We start from the raw sequence: 20,215 nt of genomic DNA, 5'->3' as shown, positions 1-20,215 counted from the left end.
GTACATTTGTGTCCTCATATCAAGAGAACAGGCCCATCTTGAGTAGCGACATTCTTTTATATTCCACCTATGGATGGTACCCTTCTAGAATACAACGGTTTCTATACCTCTGCTATATCCCTGCATGCTGCTGAGGATTTTAATTGACCTTTTGGATCAGTCCTTTGATCCTGGCTTGTCATGGCTCCATTGATGGGTGTAATATACATTAATGTGCTAAAGAACAGACTCCATGCTCAGGTAGTCTACTTCTTTGGAAAGTAACTGAGCTACCACAATAGACCACTGACTTCCATTCCCCTACGTCTCAGCATGAGGCAGAACGAACAGTAACTATTTTTTTTTTTTAAAGATTTTATTTATTTATTTGACAGAGATAGAGACAGCCAGCGAGAGAGGGAACACAAGCAGGGGGAGTGGGAGAGGAAGAAGCAGGCTCCCAGCAGAGGAGCCTGATGCAGGGCTTGATCCCAGGACTCCGGGATCATGCCCTGAGCCGAAAGCAGATGCTTAACCGCTGTGCCACCCAGGCGCCCCCGAACAGTAACTATTTGAATGAAATAAAACCTTATGCTCTCACCATTCACTTTTTCAAGAATATTCTTTGAGAACAGTTCTGAAGATGTTTTAATAATTAAGAAAAACAAGAAAAGCTTTATTTTAGATCTATCTCCAGTCCATTAACACAAGTTGTATAAAATAAGATCTTGGCTAAAAATTCTGTAACTGCTTCCTTTGTCGATGAACACAGGCCACCTAGGAGTTTCTTTGCTCTCCGGGAAGTCAGCATAAGCGAATGACTGGCTTCTTACAGGAGCACATGCCCATGATCAACTCCTGCTGTACCAGTTCAAGGAGAATTATTTTCTTTTTTCACACTTTCTGTGTTTTTGTGACAGATCATTTTATTGATCACTGACAACCACTTTGCCTGCAGGGAAGAATGTCATGACTGCACAGAAGAATCTTGTTTTCATGATAAAAATGCTCAGAAATACTAGAATATCTAGTCACTAAGGCAAAGAGATGGCTAAAAGTTAGGTAGAAAGTCATTCTAATGTGACTAAGGTTTTCATCCAAATGATTTGTTTGTCCAACCATCATAGCTATACTTCTAGACTTTAAGTCACAGATTTTTTTTTTCATGAAAAGGAGAAAAAATGTACACTTTAGTATCTTTTAATCCACAGCGTCATTTAAAAATTGAGATTGACATTGGTGTACCACACATTCTCTGTGCCATCAGAGTAGAATTCCTGTCCTGATTTCTTCTTCTTCTTCTTCTTTTTAAAGATTTTATTTATTTATTTGTCGGAGAGAGAACATGAGCAGGGGAAGAGGCAGGCAGAGTGAGAAGCAGGCTCCCCGCTGAGCAAGGAGCCCAATGTGGGACTCGATCCTGGGACCCTGGGATCATAACCTGAGCCAAAGGCAGATGTTTAACTGACTGAGCCACCCAAGCGTTCCCTCATTATTTTCTTACAATTATTAAACAAGGACTATAACTTTACAACAGACTTATTCAAGGTACTAATCCATATCCATCTTAGTCAATATGGTTAATGAATGACTGTAGACATAAAGATGATTCTTTTGTGTTAAATAATGTGCACAGCTTGTTTTAGGATAAATTCTCTGTTCTGAAAAAATTAGCATTTCTTTCTATAAGACTGAGTGGTTTCTTCTTTTTCATGCAGCTACTATAATCTGAAAAACAGAACTGGAGACTAAATTGATAGTATTAATCTCTTAGTGATAGTTCAGTACTAGAAAACACAATCACTGTCCAATTATAAACTGAAAAACACAATACTGATAAACCAAGTACCTTACTTTATACAAAAAGAGCACTTTTGATTTCCATAAGCTTATATGCTTACAATAGACTCAGTTTTCCATTAGTAAATGATTTCATTTCTTCACAATAAGTGATCTGGGCAAAATTATAACATGATCTAAATAGTTTTCAAGAATCATTATTATTCCAAGGCGTTCAATTTTTTCTCCATTCCTTACTTGCTTTATTCTTGTAAATATATAATGTTTCTATTTTTCCTTTTCATTTCATATCTGTCCTAAAACTATCATGACAACCATAATCACTTGAAATTGTTTCTGATTCAAAGTGTTTGTCTATAGACTCTCACATAACATTCTTTCCATCAGAGATCATCTGTTTCCAATCAACCACTTCATGGGGATGACTCCAAAATCTTCATGAGTATCTTGCCAAAGAAAGAGTATCATACATATTTAGCTGTCACCTAAAACTCAACATATCCAAAACTAAATTCATCATGTTTTTGTACAAACTAGCTTCCTTCCAATCTTCCAATCTATTTAGGTAACAAGATTCTCTTTGTCATATTTGGCCCATTTATCAAATACGTATTGATTATTTATTACATGTTCAGTATTTTACCTTGTACTCAATATGCAATGATGAACAAATAAACATGGACCTTGGTCTATGGAACCTTAAAACACAATCATAAAGAAAGCCATCATTAAAAATAGAAATAAGTACAATGATAGAAAAGTATTGAATACTGTTAAAGAATAACTTAGAGCACAGACAAAGCCTAAATCCCTGAACACACAAAGAACTACAAATCAGTAAGAACAAGGCCAATGACAAATAGGAGTCTAGGGAACATGGTGAACATTCAGGACACAGAAAAGACAAATGCACTTAAACACATGAAAATACGCTTAACTTCACTACTAATGAGACACATACAAATTAAACTATTATGAGATGCCATGTATATCATGTTAGCAAAGATTAAAAAGTTGTTTAATAAGACACTGCGTTGAGAGTGTGAAGAGACAGTCATTCCCATACTGATGGGAGCATAAATTGATAACATATTTATGGGAACTTGTCAATATCTATGTAAAATCTTAAATGCTAATAATAACAGTGGACATTTACTGAGTGGTTATGTGCTAGACACTGTTCCAAGTACTACACATGTACCAACTCTGTTAGGCTTCACGGCAATTCTAAGAGGTACTGCTATCATCCCCACTTTACAAATGAGGGATCTGAGGTGCAGAAAGGTGAAATCATTTGCCCAAGTTACACAGCTGGCAGGTGGCACAGCCCAGACTCTTAAGCGCTATCCTCACTGTCTCCATGTACCATTTAACCCAGCAATTCTTCTAGGAATTTAGGCCCCAGATATGTTTTCTATACAAGATTATTAACTGTTAAAAAAAAAAAAAAGGATAGGCAATAATTTAAATAACCACCAATGGGGACTGACCGGAGACAACATATCCAGATAATGGGATATTGTCCAGCTGTGAAAAAGAATGAGGAAGTAATTTATGTACTAATTTGGATAGGGGGCGTGGGGTAAAGGATCTCTGGAGGAACTGCAGTTAAGGAGGTATGGACATGGGGGAGAACACTCTAGGCTGAGCAAACAGCATGTGCTCTGGGGATGGGAAAAACTTGGCACATTTGAGGAACTGGGAGATCACTGTTGTTGGAGCACAGTGAATGAAGGAAGGGAGAATGATACATGATTTGGCTGGACAGATAAGCAAATATGACTGTGCAGGGTTTTGCAGGGCATGTTAAAATTGTTCGAAAGTTTCTTAAAAAAGAAGCAGGAGATCTGCTTCTCATTAAGATGAGGAAAACTGCAAAGAATTTTGCTCCCACCATATGTGGGGAAAAGCTGTACAACCTAAAAAATATAATAATTTTTTTTTTAGTCCTTTAGAGACTGAGTTCCTCACCTGAGCTGACCCTGAGGTGAACTGAATTCCAAAGAGTGATGAGCTCCCCCAAGAAAAGATGGGGCACATGAACTCTTCTCTCCTGGTAGAGTGCAGTAAAAAATGTTGCCATAAAAGTGGGTAAGAAGAAAACATCTAAAATTGTAACAAATTTGTAAGGTCTGATTGTGGTCTAGCATGATAGTTTTTAGTATTCCTGGGAGCTCCCTGCCCTCCCCAAGGAGAATCTACTCTCTCTAAACAGCTCCTTGCTTACGAGAAAGATTGGGGGTGGGCAGGAGACCTGAGAGAGCCCCCCAGGTGGTGAAAGCTCATGCAAAACCTGCAAAGTTTTGAGGGGGGAGCAGGTGTACCATCCATGTTCTGGGCCCTGCATGAGTACAAGATGGTGGTCAACTGCTATAGGGGACAGGCACAAAACTGCAGAGCCCTCAACCCTCTCTGATATGAAGGAATAGCTGGCTGTGGCTGGGGAAAAGCAAGAGACACTCCCCACCCTGGACAGGACACTGAGTGACATGAAACAAAAGTCATCTGTTCCTGGAGTGTCTGGGTGGCTCGGTTGTTAAGTGTCTGCCTGAGGCTCAGGTCATGGTCCCAGGGTCCTGGGATTGAGCCCCGCATCAGGCTCCCTGCTCAGCAGGAAGCCTGCTTCTCCCTCTCCCACTACCCCTGCTTGTGTTCCCTCTCTCGCTATGTCTCTGTCAAATAAATTTAAAAAATCTTAAAAAAAAAAGTCATCTGTTCCTGGGGGACAGAAACTGTCACACCCTCAATCCCTGCCCAGACTCCAGGAAAATCTTATTTGCCCTGGTGGGGGGCAGAGAGTTATAGAAAACTGATGTCTTCATCTTGTACCAATACTAAGTCACTGGAGGGACAAGGGCAGGAAACCTTTTAAATCCAGATTCCACAATGATAGAAAGCAGAGTCTAACTTCCACAAGGAGAGAGGCAGGAAACAGACTTGAGCACTTAGTAGGAGGTAGGGTTGTCTGCCACTGGGGAGGGACAGTATGGCTGAGAAAGCCCTTGCCCTGTGACTCGGGCACAGGGCCTGCTAAACCAGAGATTGGAATAGGAAAACCAAGAGCCTCTCCCCAACCCTTACTCCCCACATCCACCTCTAACCTTACACTGAGCAAAAAACAAGAGCCATCTACTTGTTGGGGAGGGCAAGGGAGCAACATCAAACATCCACATCCTCTGTGATGTGTGTAGAGCCTACTGCCTCCCAGCTGAGGACGGAGCAGGAACACTGAAAAAAAAAAAAAAACAACCCAGCATTCCGGACCTTACATAAGCACAAGGGAATGGCAGACAACCACCCTACGACTCTAAACTCATTGTAATGCTAGAAACGAAATGTAAACCCAGCTTGCCTACAAATGAGACTCAACGCCCCACCCTCCCCCACTACCACCACTTGCCATGCTAATGGCCTGACAGATGAGACAGGCCTACTTCTGGGCTTAAATAATATTTATCCCAGTGTCTGTGGTTTTGTACATTCAATGTATGACACTGAATCAAAGTCATGAGACACAGGAAAAAACAAGAGGAAAAAATAGAGATCATTGTCAAAAGATAAAACTACCAACAGAGCCAGATCCAGGGACAGATAAAATATTGGACTTTAAAATAATTATGATTGTACAGTAAAAGATCTAGTGGGATCTAGTGAATTATGGTGGTATAACCTACAGCAATGCTCATTACTTATGCACATCGTGCAGAAGGTCCATGATTAAGCTTATGGAGGCTTGGAGTCTCGTGAAATAGCATGACAGAAGGACAGAGGGCCAAGTGAATTGAAGGTATTTGGAAGAATGATTGAAATAATGGGCCCCAGACTATAAACTGAATGAGAAGACAAGTAAAAACTACAGTGGAGGCTGAAGGATAGAGAAAATTGGTAGAATGTCTGACTGAGGACCACAGAGCATGTAATGAACTGGAAAAATGGGAGGTTTGAGTGGGAGAGCAGGGAGTTTGAACCACTATCTGTCGATGCCAAGGTTCTTGGTGAAAGTGGAGGACCACAATAAAGTGGGAAACAATGGGCAGTGGACAAAATAACAGAAGACTAAATGTGGTGGCTTCACATGGACGATGATGGCAGGAGCTGGGATGGGCAAACTGGAGAATGAGAATTCTGAGAATAAAATACAGACAATACCATCAATCCCAGAACTCAAAGAGAGTCAAATTTACTTGAAAAACACTTGCTAGTGTAATTGTTATAAAAGTTCAAATACACCTTACTTCTAGGATCTGTTATCTTGAGAGGAAGAGAGCAAGAGAAGTAGAGGGTGAGGGAAGGAGGTGGGGGAAGGGAAGGGAAAAGAGAAAAGTTGAAAGAGAGAGAGGTTTCTAACTCTCAATAAGGTTTTCCTAAAGAATATCACAATCATCACATAGTAGAAGTTTCACTTGATTTGCAGTCAGAAAATCCAAATCTATATGTAATGTTCTTTAATTACAAGTTGAATAACCATGGAAAATTAATAATCTTGTGGAGTCTCAACTTTCTCATCTACTGTATACAGCAGTGATTAATAGCCGTTGTCTCGCCTAGGGGTTATCATGAGACTCTCATTAGATAATATAAACTAAACAATGATATACAAAAGGAGACCATTATTAGTCATAGCAATGAAAATAACAGCTCATTCTTCAGAGCTATGGTTCTAGAGATACATAGAGTAATGGATGCTTAATATAAAAAATAAGTATTTAAATTATCCACAGGGGAAATCTCTATTAAGGTGTAGGTATAGTTTTTTACAATCCTCTTCTTAATACAGGAAATGATACAGTATCTATTTCACCCATGATAACCATTGCGTGGTATGATGGTAAATATTTGACAACCAGCTCTTGAGGGGGTGGGGTGGGGGAGCTTTCATTTGTAGCATTTGCTGATTTCTGTAGTGTAATTACTCCTACCGTGACTGATTTCAAGCTACTAATGTGATGTCACTGACTATAGGGTCGGGAATCAATGCCAAGTGATACACCAATGTATCACGTTCCCTAGTGTAACAGACATAAATAAGAACAAAGATAATAGTACAGTGCAGGAAAAGGATGAGGAAGTGGTGAGTTTTGAGTATTTATTATTTTTTAGCATAATTTAATTTACAGTTTAAATATTTTGATTTTTAATAATGGCCACGTTTGACAGTCAGCACATAAAAGTAGTAGCCAGTTCCAATATAACCACTGTGGAGCCCATTTCTTAGTTACCTAGTCCTAATGGACAGAAAGTTCCAAAAATCAAAGGATAGAACTACCATTTTTGTCCATTAGGTGATAACATGAAACTGATACCAGCCTCGTCTGATGATGTGGCGAATCACTGCCCTAACAGTAAACGGTGTATTTGTCAAATGTTTACATAGAGCTTTCTATGTACCTGACATTCTTCCAGGCGTCTCATAAACATTAACTCATTGTCTCCTCATAACAACCCTTGGCGCTTGGCGCTACTATTGACCTTACTTGACAAGAGAAAACTGAGGGGCACAGAGGCTTAAGGAGCTTGCCTGTTGTCACAGTGCTAATAAATGGTGCCGTTACAGTTTGAACCCGAGCAATCTGGAGCTATAGCCTATGCTTTTAATCAGTGCTGCGTGGCTTCTGCTTCCCTAACTCCTGGGTGCACTGCCAATGATCAATATTTCAAAAGGGTCAAATAACACCTTTGCCTTAACCTTTTGAACAACAACAACAAAAAAAAAAAAAAAGAAGAAGAAAAAAGAAAACAAAACTCTCATATCTCAATTTCTGCATTATTACCCAGAGAAATACTCTTTTGAAAGGAACTGAAATAATTTTTAGGCTTGTACACAAAGCAGTCTATTTTAGAGACATTTTATGTTAGATTTACAATTGTACAAGTTAATTTGTAGGTCTGAATCGCAGTGCCAATTTTAAAAGAGCTACCAGCTAATTTTACTATAAAAAAGGGAATCTATTATACTGAGAGATGATTGTAATCTAAAAATAGCCAAATAATGCAGTATTTTAAATATAAAAATAATTTCTAAGGAAATAATCTCTTAAAAAACTATGTAGATTTCCTGAATTGTGCTTTAAACACTCCTTGAAATTAGACTTGCATAAACTGTAAACAGACATAATTTTAGACCCGTGGCTTGAATTTTTACCACATGGTTACATACATCATTTAAACAAGCAAAGAAAAAAAAAGCAAATGACATATATAATGTAGACAGATTTTTATATGTTTCTATATTTGTACATCTCAAATTCAGAAGTTGAAATGCTAACATAATTAGGTATGTTATTTCTAGTTAGAAGTCACTCATTGAGCAAGTTAAAAAGCTGTAACATATTAAATGAACAACATGGTAAAAATATCTCTAGAAGATATTTGGTGGTTCATTGTCCTCTTAACCCTGTTGTCATCACTTCTGGTTAAATAAATACTACACTAATATCCACTTAATAGGATGAAAAAAGCTAATATTCATTTTCTACATTTCTCTTCCTGACAGATGCAAACTCAGTATTTTTACAGTTGGAAGTCTTTCATTTCCAGTTAAGATCATGGGGTCCAGATATTTGAGAAGCCAGTTTAAATGTTCTTACATTGCTAACTCTCATCTCATGACCCAGACTGTAGATGAGAATGTGGGATTCTACTGGCAATTATCTCTGGGCACTTACACAATGCTGGGGGAATGATCTGGTTTAAGGTTTCTTTTGCTTAAAATCAATGACATACAATGGACTTCATTCCGTGCACTAATGTAACTCAGCACAAAACTTGCTGAAGCTATCCTCACTAGAGTGTGAGATCTTTCTTTGTATAATCAGTCTAAAGAGATGATGTAGGTGCATATGTGTGTGTGTGAGGGGGGTTCCTAATTCCTTTTACTGTATGAAGAGAAACAGGATTTCCTTAAAGCACTGCTGTTATTAGAGTCATAAACATATTAAGAGGTTAATGGAGGCTGAACATGAATTAACAGACCTACTAGAACAGGGAAAAAAAATGAATCGCACTTCTTTTTTCTACACCATTCAGGAAAACTGATTTAGTGACTAGAGGTGGTAAAGCTGCTGTCAAGGAAGCTTGATATTTACTGGTTAAGACTAACGGCAGTATGTTGGGTAGTCCAAAATAGACACCACTATTTGCCTGCAACTAGCAGGTTGCCTGAGAGTAATAGGCAGACAGACTTCCTAAGAAAACAGGAAGAGCAGTTTGTTAACTAGGTCAAAATGCTAGATTCAAACCGACAGAGAAATTAGTATACCTTTTAAGGTGATTCACGAGTACATCAATGAAATGTCATTAGCATTCTACTACCATCACATATTTATAAAAGTATCCCACACCATAATACCAGAATTCTAGAAATTATGTATTTTGGAAGTCAGCTTTCAAGAAAACATATGTTCATGGTTGCACACGTTTTCTTATAAACTTAGCAGCCTAAGACAATACCCACTTATTAGCCCACAGTCCTGCAGGTTGGAAGCCTGACACGGCGTGCCTGGGTTCTCCAAAATCTGAAATAAGGTGTCAGCTGAGGTGAGTTCTGGGGGCAAATTTACTTTCAAATTCATTTTTGTTATTGGTAGAATTCAGTTCTTTTCAAGCTGTAGGATGTTAGTTGGGGGCTGCTCTCAGTTTAGATGTATCTGGCATTCCTTGCCATGTGACCCCCTCCACCTTCAAGCTAGCAATAGCATGTAGCATCTTTCTCATGCTTTCAATCTGATGTCTCTGTCTTTGATTCCTAGACTCAGATTTAAAGGGCTTGTGTGATTAGGCCTTCCTGGATAATCTTCCTGTTTTACGGTCAACTAATTATATATGCAAAATCTTCACAGCAGCACCTAGATTAGTATTTGGTTGAATACCTGGTAGAAAGCATATATGTGTATATATATATATATATGTGTGTGTATATATATATATATATATATATATATATATATATATATACCAGTGGCCAGAAATTTGAGGGGACGTCTTGAAATTCTGTCTACCACAATGCTCATTTTATTTCATTTAATGTCTAAATCAGAGGTGTGACACTTTTTTGTCCCCAGAAAGGGAAATGTCACGGACAAAAATATATAAAAAACCACATACAAATTAAAAGAACTTCATAACTAATCTCAGTTTTATTTTTAAAGAAGATGTGTAAAATATCAAAGTAATCTACAATTTAAATTAGTCATGGGATTATAAACTTTTCTCCCCAATAAGTCCACAAAACGAAAAAAACTTTGTCCTTTATCCTATAGTCAGGGAAAGAAAGTAATAGGAGAAGAGAAAGGGGTAGAAAAAGAGAAGGAAGGAAACAAGAGAATGAGAGGGCAGAGGGTAGGAAAAGATAATAAAGAGATAAAAAAAAATGCTCACTGCTCCTAACAAAATTGGCTATGAAACCTTATAGTTGTGTGTATAATTACAGACTACATTTAAAAAAAGGGGTGGGGAGAGAGAATATATAATAGGGACTGGGGCAGATTAAACTTAAGCATAGTTAAGTTTGGCAGGTAAAGTGGGTTTGGATATGGTGGCCTCAAACCTCCAGATTCCATCTTTCAATCTGATTTGGAATCTCATGCAAGCTGGTAGAGCCAGTCAAAATCTCCCTCAGAACTTGTCCAGCACGGTAACCTCCAAACAATCATAGCAGGCTGTTGGCTCCTTAAATGCTCAGACATTGGATCTGCTAGAAAGTTCACTCAACACCTTTTCTACTCCTATTTGTTGAGTGCTTACTACCCAAGGCCTGGTAGAATGGCGACCAGATTCAGAACAGTGCCTCACACACATATACACTGGGCACTCAAGAAATATTTGTTGACTAACTACAGAAATTTGCCTCCCATGAAGGTTGATGGTTCAGTGAATCCTGCACATATTTGAAATTCTACTGTTGCTCTAAGGTCTTTGTACTCACCAGGGGAACTTTCTCATAAATATTTGCACAACTGTTATTTGTAGATTTTGACAACAGGGTAGTGGAGGACCATCAGGCAATTTTACAAACACTGATACAGACCAGATGAAATTAAATCAAGATCATTAAAAAAAAAATCAAGATCATTGACGTTTCTCATATTGAGGATAGTGATACCACTAAGTACCACCAATTCCTAATCACGTAGCATTTTGCCGTTAACACTGTCTTTAAAAAAAAAAATAAGTTTGTTTATCTGGAAATCTGTAAAGGATCTCAGGTAAAATTCAAACAAATCATAAAACCAAAACTTTTGGATATTTGTCCTTAAGATTTAACTTTTTATTAAATGTATGTTTTAAAAAGATTTAAAGAAAAGCAATAAAAACACCTTTGTAGAGCAAGGGAATTTTTCAAATAACTTTCATGCAGTCAGATAAACTCAATATGAACTAAAGAGTTACAAACTCAAATAAAAGTGATTTGAACTTTGCCTTTTCTCCTCTACAAAGAATATTAGTTCTCACAGTATAATGATAACTTAAATTTTTTTTTTTTAAAGATTTTATTTATCTACTTGACAGACAGCCAGCGAGAGAGGGAACACAAGCAGGGGGAGTGGGAGAAGAAGAAGCAGGCTCGCAGCAGAGGAGCCTGATGCGGGGCTCGATCCCAGAATGGCGTGATCACGCCCTGGGCCGAAGGCAGACGCTTAACGACTGAGCCACTCAGGCGCCCCCAATTTTTTTTTTTTTTTAACAACCTATAGTATAGCATTCAGGACCCTTCCAAAACACAGATCTATAAAAGGACACATACTTGAATGTTCACATGAGCTTCTGTAATAGCTCCAATTCAGATGTCCATCAATTAGTGACTAGGTAAATAAGTTGTGGAATATTAATCCAATGGGACACCACCCAGCAATACTGACACACAACACCATGGATGAATCCTAAAAACACCATACCGTAAGTAGAATATGTTACATACTTATACTCTAATATGAAATTTTAGAAAAAGTAAAACTATAGTGGCAGAAAGCAGATCAGGGGCTGCCTGGGACCAGAAGTAATGGAGGAGACTGATTACACGGGGGCACATGACAAAGTCCTGGAGTCATGGTGGTGTTCTGTAACTGTAAACATGGTCAAAACTCAATGACTTGTACACTTACATTTTATTGTACATAAATTACACATCTTAATTTAAAAGAGCAGAGGGAAAGCTCTCAAAGCAGTAGTATGAACAACCCCATTAAAAAAACCCCAAAGCATTGGGGTGCCTGCATGCCTCAGTCGGTTAAGTGTCCGGCTCTTGATTTCGGCTTAGGTCATGATCTCAGGGTCGTGAGATTGAGCCCTACATCAGGTTCTGTGCTCAGCAGGGCGTCTGCTTGAGATTCTTTCTCTCCCTCTCCCTCTGCCCCTCCCTCAAATAAATAAATAAATCTTTAAAAAATTAAAAATTAAAAAAAGAAGACACTTTAAAATATGGCTCCAGTTTTTGTGTTCATCTTCATGTCTTATTAATTCCACTCGTTGTCTAGCCACTGAGCTATTTCTTAGAACATACTACGTCTGTCTCTCCCTCTATGCTTTTCCAGATACTGTTCTTTCTACCTGGAAAGCTCATCACTATGGAATACAGTTACTCAATAATCACTTTTGAATGAATTTCAAAGACCATAGTCATGTACCAGAGTTTCTTTGTCCAGCTTGTAGGCAGGTCTCTGATTTAGGGATTTTTCAGTTGGGAAGTCTATCCAGAATTTTTTCCTTTGATGGAAAACTTACCTACAGTGGAATGCACAAATCAAAGTGCACATTTACTGAATTTTGACAAATGCCTACAACCATGTAACCCTAAACCTTTTCAAGATATAGAATATTACCATCATCCCAGAAAGATCCCTTTCTAGTGGATTCTTACCACTGTCTCCCCAGAGGCCAACACTGCTCCAATTTTTAAAAATATTATAACTTCTATTTTTTGAATTTCCATTTAGTTCTAAAAAATGATTTCTATTTCTTTGCTTAGAAAGCCAATTTTTGCTTTGATTGTGAGTAGTATATTTTCTTGCACATAGTTATAACAGACACTCTAAAGTCCCTGTGCCAACATCCAGGTCTTCTTGGAACTGAGCTCTGTTCTCTGCCTTTTCTCTTGGAAAAAAAAAAAAAAGACCTTTTCCTGTTTGTTTTAACACTGGGTGATTTGGGTTTATATTTAATAAACTATAAAAGTTATATTGTGGAAACTATAAATTCTGCTATATTACTCTGAAGACTGTTGGTTGGACTCAAGCTATAAGATCTATCTCTTGGGCAGCAGCTCAAATCTCAGTTCAATTTTTCTCTCCTCAGCTGGGCTGTTGCAATCTTCCCAGCACTTACATAGTCTGGGTTCAGTCGGAGACTTGGGCCAAGGTTATTCACAGAATTTGGAGCTCTGTATATTTGGGTTGCCTCCTCTCTGAGCTTCCCCCTTCACTTTCCAGCAGTAGTGGTTGCCCCAACCTTCAACTACTAGTTCTATAGTCCATAAAGACTATAGGTTATCAGAATTTTACTGAGCTATAGGGCCTGCTAAGGCTTGGAGTAAGTAGGGTGAGGCAAGCGAGGTGCCCGGGGTACAAAATTTAAGGAGGCACTAACTCTCAGGCTCACACAAATGCTGAGCCAGCCCCGAAGAGTGAGGCACCTAGGGGTGTCCAGCCTTAGGTCTTATATCCTCATCCTAAAAGTGGAACAAATAAGAAACTTACCCCATGTTGGTTTTCTCTTCCAAGTTTTGACTAATCCCTGGAATCTACCTGATTTTATTCACTCTCCAGAGGCTTCAGGTGGTTGTTTTTTGTTTATGTCCAGGGTTTATAATTGGGTTTGGCAGGATGGTTAGTCTGCCAGGAGCCTACTTGACCATACTGGAAGCAAAACTAACAGAATTTTTGAATAGAGAGGGATCTCAGGAATTCTCTATTCGATTGTCTGGTGTTAGAAATTGGAGACTGACACCAAAATAGGTTGAAGGGCTTTGTCACAGCGTCAATTGCAGAGAAAGACAGTAACGTAACTTCTAATCTAGCGATCATCCTCTATGCCATTCCACAGCAATGCTGAGAGAACAATTTCCGTGCGGAGTATAAAATGTACTCAGACCTCTTTTGCAAATGCAAATAGTGTATTAGCTCTCAATTATTTATTACTGCCTGCTTAACAGTTTGCTATTGTTATGAACTAAATGTTTGTGTCCTCACAAAATTCATATGTTGAAGCCGAAGCCCCCAGTGTCCCTGTACTGGCAGACAGGGGCACTTAAAGAAGTAATTAAAGTTAAACGAGGTCAGGGGCATCTGGGTGGCTTGGTTAAGCGTCTGCCCTCGGCTCAGGTCATGATCCCAGGGGTCCTGGGATGGAGCCCCACGTCGGGCTCCCAGCTCAGTGGGGAGTCTGCTCCCCATCCCTCCCTGCTTATGCTCTTCTCTCTCTCAAATAAATAAATAAAATCTTAAAAAAAAAAGTTAAATGAGGTCATAAGGGTGAGGGCTCTGATCCAACAGGATTATTGTTCTTATAAGAGAGAGCACCCCACCCCTTCTCCTTCCCCATGTGTGCACAAAGGGAGGTCACGTGGGCACACTGAGAGATGGCAGTTGCTCACACCTGGAGGTTTCAGAATGAAGCGCACCATCTATTCTGCAAATGCCTTTGTTTTTGGACTTCCCTGCCTCCAGAACTGTGAGAAATAAAGTTCTGTTATTTATTTAATTTGTTTGTTTATTTATTTATTTTTAAAGATTTTATTTATTTATTTGGCAGAGTGAAAGACAGCCAGCGAGAGAGGGAACACAAGCAGGGGGAGTGGGAGAGGAAGCAGCAGGCTCCCAGCGGAGGAGCCTGATGTGGGGCTTGATCTCAGAACACCGGGATTATGCCCTGAGCCAAAGGCAGACGCTTAACCACTAAGCCACCCAGGCGTGCTAAAGTTCTGTTATTTAAATCACCCCATCTACAGTATTTTGTCATGGTAGCTTGAGCTAACTAACACAACTATAAAAATGGATCCAAATTTGCACGCTGGTAAATCAGCTTACTTGACAGAATTACTTCAGCTTGACGACGCAAAGGTAAATTCATACACTTTACAACAGTTTCAACTCAGAAATATAAAATCTGTCAATCAGTACTATAAAAATAAAGTAGTTTTGAGGGCTAAATCCAGCACTTTGAGTAAATCAGTTATGAGGCTGGAGGGCAAATAGCGTTTCTAGAACAATTTCATCCTATTACTTTTCCTATCTTATTTTTAAAATGCTTATATATAAAACTATTAATAAAAATCAGAGTCTATTCTATAAATGCCTTAAATAGTCATACCTTCCAAAATAGCATGTACACAGACACCAGGTAAAATGAAGGTCAGGCCCAAACACATACACCTTATTTGCAGACTCAGCTTCCTGATCCAGGTTGGACCTCTGCTCCTCATCTTGAATTTCCACACCTCCTGGCCTCACAGCCTGTCCTACCATTTGGACCTCCATCTTACTCCTCAGATTCTCCATAGAAAGCTGTTACCTCCATCTCTTCTCATGGTATCACGGGGGCCTCACTTCCCTATTTACCCGAACATTCTTGATCATATGTGTCCATGGTGACCTGGCCTGGCATCCTGTCATATCTTTGGGTCAACCCGACCCAGCACAGACTCGACATGGAGCGGTAATCAATCATTATCAAGTAAAAGGCCTTTTAGTGAATACAAATTAGGAAGCACAGAGTACAATTAGGAGTGCATTATCTACTAAGATTTCAAGTCATAGTTCTCTTTTTTACATTATTCTTTTATTTCTCCCCTCCCCCACCTCTTCTTTTAAGTTCATTGTCACTTGCCACTGTAATCAGGTGGTCTGCTATGGTAACATTGGGTCACAATATTTCATTTTTTACTCTAACTCTCTTTTATCCTACCTCTCTGTCTGGCAGCCCTTAGTAAAGATCATCCATATCATAAGAAGCTAAGAAATATGAGAGTTCTCTCTCATTTGATCAGTGATGATTATAATTTCTGATAATTCAGGATGAAAACACATGCAATTATAGCCAATTTTTATTTCTATATATTGACTTGGTTTCACTGATGCAGACAACCATTCCAAGTAATTTAGGTGCCAATTCTGCCAACTCTCCCCTTAACTTTATACTGTTATATTCAGCTATACTAAGACCCCAAAGCATTTCTTTTCCCCTTCATTGAATTAGCTTAATAAACTACTGAACAAAAAGAAAAGCTGTTATATTTGGGGATCCTGATAACAAAAGTACTTTGGCAGAAGGTTATCCAACTACTTTGCTGGAATTTGGGGTCCTCTGGACAACCCAAATTTCAGGACTGGAGTTTGAGCAAACCTTTCACTTCAAAATTGTGTGTCTATTTTAAGTGATAATAAAAAAGGATAACAAATACAAGGAATATAAAGTCACACAAATTTGAATAAAATGAAGGATTAGTGAAATTCACTGGAAGAGGTTCACTAATTTAAAAATGTAGTTTCCTAATTTCAAGTGCACCTTGATTTGAGATAATGATCTTTAAGGATATATATATATATATATATACACACATATAATATATATATGTATTTAAAGATTTTATTTATTTGAGGGGGGGGGAACACAGAGGAGCCAGGGGAGGGGCAGAGGGAGAGGGAGAGAGAGAATCCCAAGCAGACTCCATGCTGAGTGTGGAGCCCAATCTGGGGCTTGATCTCATGACCCTGAGATCATGACCTGAGCTGAAATCAAGAGTTGGATGCTTAATAAACTGAGTTACCCAGGTACCCCTATTTAAGGATCTATTTCAATGACTGGATAAATACCTGTAACTAAAAACTTTATGTATTTACTGCTAAAGAAATGCTTCAAAAGTTCTTAAAAATTTCTTCTTCTAAATCAATTCCTTTTTAATTTAGTATTTTCATTTGCTTAGGAAATCAAACATAAACACTCATACCTAAATATGAAAGTTTACAACCTAGAGAGAAACTTCTGATCAGCTCCTGTGATGACTTTTATAAACTCAAATGAGATGTAGTTTAAATTAACTGCCTTCTAAGAATGATACAGATCGCTGCATGGAATAAATCTATCTTCATTTTTTAAATATAGTCATACCTGAAAAAAAAAAAGTAAAAATGCTGCCACTACTCTGAACTTTTGCTTTTCCCAATGGAGGTCATGCTCCTTCACTCACCTCTGCACTTGTACAGGCTATGAACTCTGGCTAGAGTCACTAACTCCTTTTCTTCTCTGCCTTGTAAGCTTCTGCTCATCAACCCAGAACCAGCTTAGATGGTACCTTTTGTGTGCATCCTCCCCCAGTTTCCTTGGAGGAGCCCACCCTCCCCTCCTTTATGGTACTTCCATGGTTTGGACCAGGTTCTATCACAGCACTTCCCACTCTTTCATGTTAAACATGAGTTCCTTGAGGGCAAGGAAAATATTATTCTGTATCACTTCCTGGTATGTGGGATAGTCTTTGGTGCACAATAAATGTTTGACAATGGTTTGTTAAGTTCTCACACCCCAAGAACTAAGCCTTATCCTCAGATCTTAAAAAAAAAAAAAAGAAACAAAGAAAGAAAGAAAGAAAGAAAAAAAGAAAGCAATATTGCCTGCAGAGATTTAGAAAAAAAATTGGCATTTTCGTAAGGAATGCTTTCAGGTGAAAGGGACAGACTATCCAATTAACTGGGCAAACATACAAGGGTTTACTTTTAAGGAGCTGGGAGGTTTCTCAGCAATAACATCAAGGTCCCATGTTTTTTTTTTCTACTCCAGCATCCTTAGTGTATAGGCAGTTCATCTTTACACCTTTCACCTTGTGGTTGCAAGAGGGCCTCCAAATTACAGGCATTACATCCACGTTGAAAGCAGAAAGAAAGGAAAAAGAGGTGGCCCAACTCTGGCTGTCCTTATCCGTTAATTGAAAGCTTACCCAGAAATTCCTAAGCCGACTCTTGTCGATATCTCATTGGCCAGAACTGGGTTGTGGGGCTACTCCCAGGTGTAGGAGGCTGAGAAAACACATATCTGATTTTATAGTTTCTGATGTGATAGACCTCGTCAGGCAAACATTGAAGTGGCCACAGGTGACAAAAACAAAAAGGTAATAGGAGAGTGGTTTAAGGTTAAGATATTAAGGTACCAGAATGAGTATGCCTGAGACTTTGGGGGACTGACCCTAAGCTATCAGTGCAAATGGGCATATAGTTAATTATTCATGTTGAGATATTATCTCAACCGTGGTTGCTTATAATGGCATAAATAATGAGATATCTGTTTCAATCTCTCATCTCATAATTCTTCCAATGTTTTTAAATTAAGGCAGTTTTCCTTTGTCTCCCATTCACCTCAACTTCCTTTTGGTTCCATCGCTGCCATTCAGAATTGCTCTGAGCCAAATCTTGAATGTTTCATTCTCTATAAAGGTTTTACTGATTTTAAAATAATTTCCCTCCTGTCTTCCGGGCTATTAACACTTTGTATCATTCATCAAATACTTAGAATCTTCAACATTGCATTATGATAATTTGCAGATATTTTATATCCTTCCTCCCATAGACTGCTAGCTCCTTGAGGGTACCGAATCTTCTTCCTCGGACGCACTTGGTCCCAAACATATTATCTTGTGAATTGAACATTTAATTCATTTCCTTTCATTTGCTTGTGGAGACTCTTAATGTTGGAAGGAAGGAAACGGAAGGAAGGCCAACATGTGTGAAAACAGGGACACCGCTAGCCTGTGGCATGGATAAAACGTTTCCGTTCTGTGTTGAATATGGCACTCCCTCCATGTGCGAGGGCTGGAATATGGCGCCTCCTCTGAGCAACTCTGAGGGCATGGATGCAACTCTGAGGGCATGGAGCTTGCAAGGGTACTGGTCCTTCTGTGAAAATTATAAAATGGTGCTCCTTCCTCTAGGAAATGAGGTCCTGTACCAGAGCACCCAGTCAGTTGTGTTTCCGCCCCCATGTACCCACTTGCCCTTTGCTTACTGCACAGAATGCTCAATGCTCTGCAGCAGCCATACAGAAGGGGTTTTAGAAAAAAAGACTCATTTTCATCCAACAGATCTACAGGTCTTTTGGGATTTCTCCAGGCTCTGCAGTGATGCGGAAAATACAGAACTTCACATTTTTATATAGGTCTAATTGTCCAAGATTCTTGTTCAGAATTGAACCAAGATCTGTCTGTCTGTTGTTTTTATCTGATGTCCCAAAGACTTCACCTCTGATGCTCTATATAATAATCATGTCTCAAAGCCCTGGCATTGAGGCTGTTCCTGAGCAATATGCAAGTAATAGTAGGCAACTATTTATAGGCAGAAACCATGAAGATTGTATTTGATTATCAGACATGTGTGTGTACATGTAAACCAATAAGTCAAATCGACCTTAGGAATCTAATTTATAAACCCTGGGAATCTTAAACTTCATTGCTTTTTCCCTACTGGGTCACTGTCTTCTATTTTACGACCCACCTACTTTATTATTTATTTATTTATTTGTTTGTTTGTTTATTTTATTATGCTATGTTAGTCACCATACAGTACATCCTTAGTTTTTGATGTAGTGTGCCATGATTCCTTGTTTGCATATAACACCCAGTGCTCCATGCAATACGTGCCCTCCTTAATACCCATCACCGGCCTATCCCAATCCCCCACTCCCCTCCCCTCTGAAGCCCTCAGTTTGTTTCCCAGAGTCCACAGTCTCTCATGGTTCATTCCCCCTTCTGTTTACCTCTCCTTCATCTTCCCTTCCTTCTCCTACTGATCTCCCTGTTATTTCTTATGTTCCATAAATGGGTGAAACTATAGGATAATTGCCTTTCCCTGCTTGACTTATTTCACTTAGCATAATCTCCTCCAGTCCCGTCCATGTTGTAGCAAATGTTGAGAACTCGTTCTTTCTGATAGCTGAGTAATATTCCATTGTATATATGGACCACATCTTCTTAATCCAGTCATCAGTTGAAGGGCTTCTCAGCTCCTTCCACGATTTAGCTATTGTGGACAATGCTGCTATGAACATTGGGGTGCATATGGCCCTTCTCTTCACTACGTCCGTATCTTTGGGGTAAATACCCAGTAGTGCAATTGCTGGGACATAGGGTAGCTCTATTTTTAACTTTTTGAGGAACCTCCACACTTTTTTCCAATGTGGCTGTACCAACTTACATTCCTACCAACAGTGTAAGAGGGTTCCCCTTTCTTCACATCCTCTCCAACATTTATTGTTTCTTGCCTTGTCCATTTTTGCCATTCTAACTGGCGTAAGGTGGTATCTCAGTGTGGTTTTGATTTGAATTTCCCTGATGGCTAATGATTTTGAACATTTTTTCATGTGTCTGTTAGCCATTTGTATGTCTTCATTGGAAAAGTGTCTGTTCATATCTTCTGCCCATTTTTTGATTTGATTATTTGTTTCTCATGTATTGAGTTTGAGA

The 20,215-nt window shown here is 38.9% G+C and overlaps 1 protein-coding gene across 8 annotated transcripts in view; it reads right to left on the bottom strand.

Moving 5' to 3' along the window:
• The window catches only part of STXBP4 (syntaxin binding protein 4), a 228,627-nt gene that overhangs the window by 84,049 nt on the left and 124,363 nt on the right, over nt 1-20,215 (bottom strand). The window lies entirely within an intron of this gene.

The sequence above is a fragment of the Ursus arctos genome, unplaced genomic scaffold (genome assembly GCF_023065955.2).
Source record: "Ursus arctos isolate Adak ecotype North America unplaced genomic scaffold, UrsArc2.0 scaffold_24, whole genome shotgun sequence".
Classification (NCBI taxonomy): domain Eukaryota; kingdom Metazoa; phylum Chordata; class Mammalia; order Carnivora; family Ursidae; genus Ursus; species Ursus arctos.
Note: the sequence above shows the minus strand (reverse complement) of the source record. Positions and strands in the feature narration are given on the sequence as shown.